Source organism: Microtus ochrogaster (assembly GCF_000317375.1).
Source record: "Microtus ochrogaster isolate Prairie Vole_2 chromosome 14 unlocalized genomic scaffold, MicOch1.0 chr14_random_2, whole genome shotgun sequence".
NCBI lineage: Eukaryota > Metazoa > Chordata > Mammalia > Rodentia > Cricetidae > Microtus > Microtus ochrogaster.
Window position 1 is genome coordinate 13,347,573 of NW_004949097.1, and position 3,220 is coordinate 13,350,792.

Sequence of the window (3,220 nt, forward strand, 5' to 3'; positions counted from 1 at the left end):
GAAATCCTCAATAAATAAATAAATTAAAAAAAAAAAGTATCCACTATTATAGTGACGATTGAACTAGAAGACTTTTTTCCCCTAAAGAAACAAGCAGTCCTGAGACCACCAAAGACAAGCGCATAACTGTGAAACAGGAACCTGAAGACTAAAGTTTGCCCCAGCAGGCACTGTCGGGTGCCGGGGACAGGATCTGACCTCTGAACCAGGTAGGATAAAGTAAAGCCTACAGGGAAAGAGTTGCCCTTTTGAAGCTTCCAGTGGAGGAAGTAATGAGCGCCATCCTCAAAACACCCTGTCAACATCAGGCTCCTCGTCAAGCATTCATCGGTTTCCTTTGCTGAGACTTCTGGGTGTCTGCAGAGAGCCCGCCCCTTCTCCAGCTGGGGAAGCCAAGAAGTCAGTAACTACTTCTGCCCCCATGGGCTCCAGGTTCTACCAGCAGCTCCAGCAACTGCCCAGCCCCCAGTGCCTTCCCCATCATCGCCTTCTCCTCTCAATATGTCATTAGGTAGCCATTACCAAACCCTGCTTCCAGACAAAGTAACCCTGGCCCCCCCAAAAAAGAGCAGACACGTGACAAAATCAGGCATCAAACCTGGATGGGAACCAAAATGTCAGGCTTAGAAACCGGTCCACTTTCATCTCCATCCTGCTCGATGATTTGGGTAAGGGAGGAGAGAAGGCTTGGGAGTTGAGAGGCGTAAAGGCGTGAGGTCTTTCCGTGGATGCTCGGCTTCCCGTAAACGAAGCTGGAAATGACAGAAGGAAATGTAAACTTGGCACTGAGGTCCTGGGAAAGGGAAGGGTGTTGTTTGTAGTACAAGGAAGCAGGCTTTGAGGAACTGGAGGGAACAGAACCATAGCTTGCAACCATGGCTTGCAAGGTCAGCCTTTCTGCTGAGTGCAGAGCTGTAGCTCCATTGTCTGTGCTCCTGTGAGGAAATCAGAGAGAGGCTCCCCAGTAAAGTTGAGTGTGCTGGGAAGAGCTGAGGTCAGACAGCATCCCAGGTGTCTGAGGTCAGCTGACGGAGGAGGAGATAGTGGGATGGGAGCCAGCTCTAGCTCTAGAAGAGAATCCAAGAGGCTAAAAGGTAAGAGCTGGCGGCACAGGTTAGAGACAGGCCAGCACACTGCTGTCTTCCTGCCCAGGAGAGGGAGTTGGGAGCTTTGCTTGCAGGGTTCCAAGTAGAATGTCAGAGGGAGCAGGCCCAACTGCAAGCCTTCCTGCCCAGGTGAGGACAAGCCACAGGCCTTGTCTAGCTTGGGTGCTAGGGAACACTGACTCTACCAAACAGCCCAGGGAAGCAAGTGCTGCCTGCCAGGACTCTGAGGTATACCATGGCAAGATTGGGGAGGACAAGGCTATGGCCGCTCCATGCGCTGGTTCGTAGCTGTGCTGGCTAAGGAAATCCCTGATTGTTCAGATCATGCTTGGTGAATTTTTGAGATCTCAAATTACCCAGAGAGCAGCTCTGAGGACGGTGGTTTGGGCTGGGAGGAAGTGGGCTAGTGAATCCATCCCATGAGCCAACTGTCTTCTGAAGCTGCTGATCAGTTCCTTTGGACTAAGGCACATTTAGTTTTCAAAGTGATAATTCCAAATTTTTTTTGGCGGGGTGTGGAGAAAGGAAGATTAGTTCCAAACAGCCCTGGGGGTAAAAAGTAAAAACAAATAATGGGGTACAAGGAGAAGAAGGGGGTGCTTTTGAATAAGAATGAGCACTTCCAAAGTGTTCTGCCTTGTAGTGACAAGGGAACAGGAGCAGTGGGCTGCTTTTTGTCCGGCCCGGCTCCCACACGGCTAGCTTAGCCCCAGAAATAACAACACACAAATTATATTCATTTAAATACTGCCTGGCCCATTAGTTCTAGCCTCTTATTGGCTAATTCTCACATCTTGATTAACCCATTTCTAATAATCTGTGTAGCACCACGAGGTGGTGGCTTACTGGGAAAGATTCTAGTCTACATCCATCTCGGGATGAAGAATCATGGTGTCTGCCTCACTGCCTTCTTCCTCCCAGAATTCTGTTCTGTCTTCTCCACCTACCTATGTTCTGACCTATCAGGCCAAGAAGTTTTCTTTATTAATTAACCAATGAAAGCAACAGATAGCTAGAAGACACTCCTACATCACTGCGTATAGGAGGTTCTGCGTGTCCAGCAAGCACGAAGCTCTTGAGCTGTGGCGCAGACCATGCTTAGTGTGGCATGCGTCTTCCCGTTGTATGTGAGACTCCGAAGTTAGCTTCAGAAAGTGGGCTGCCTTGGAGCTCAGCAGGCTGTTGTCAAGCCTGTGAAAGCAGGATGGGTACCAGGTTTCTGTTCACAGACATCGGTGAAGCCGTGATGTGGAAAGTTTACATCCTGCTTCTACCGCATCTTAGCAATGAGACTCAGGGCAAATCATGGGTCCTTGCTCACCCTCAGCTTCCTGATTTAAAAAGTAGAAATGGTGAGGACCCTTGGTGACTGTCCGCCCACAGGGTGGTGGTAAGGGCTGAATGAAACAATGTAGCAAAAGAGCCCTATTAGCCAAAGTGCTCCAGGTGTGTAGGCAGCACTGTTATCACAACTGCTGTACTATGTGAAGTTAAAGACACCTCTCCTTTTCTGCGTGTGCACACGTGAGTGTGCAGATGTGTGTCTGCCACCTGCTTTGTTTTTGGTTCTTTAAAATCAATCAGTTAATATTTAGGTGCGTGCACATTTCCTCTGGTGTGCATGCGGAGGTCAAAGGGCAAGTGGGAATCGGTCCTCTCCTTCAACCATGTGGGTTCTGGGGATCAAACTCAGATCACCAGGCTGGGCAGCCTTTATCTGTGAAGTCCTCTTGATGGCTGGGGTGGTTTGAAAGAAAATGACCCACAAAGAGAGTGACCCTATCAGGAGGTGTGGCCTTGTTGGAGGAAATGTGTCACTGTGGAGGCAGGCTTTGAGGTCTCATATATGCTCAAGCCACACCCAGTAGACAGAGCCCACCTCCTGTTGCCTGCAAGCCAAAATGCAGGACTTTCAGCTACTTCTCCAACTCCGTGGCTGTCTGTACACCACCATGTCCCATCATGATGATAATGGGCTGAATCTCTGAGAAGGTAAGCCGTTTTCCTTTACAAGAGCTACCATGGGTAGGTTGATCCCGAATTTCCTGAGAAACCGCCACACTGCTTTCCAGAGTGGTTGCACAAGTTTGCATTCCCACCAGCAATGGATGAGT

General features: G+C 49.4%; 1 protein-coding gene across 1 annotated transcript in view; it reads left to right on the forward strand.

Moving 5' to 3' along the window:
• The first annotated feature begins 1,229 nt into the window (after positions 1 to 1,229).
• The window catches only part of Smco2 (single-pass membrane protein with coiled-coil domains 2), a 27,426-nt gene continuing 25,435 nt past the window's right edge, over positions 1,230 to 3,220 (forward strand). Inside the window, exon 1 of the mRNA XM_013352777.1 lies at positions 1,230 to 1,334. The gene's annotated coding sequence lies outside the window, so the exon portion shown is untranslated. The remainder of the gene's footprint in view (positions 1,335 to 3,220) is intronic.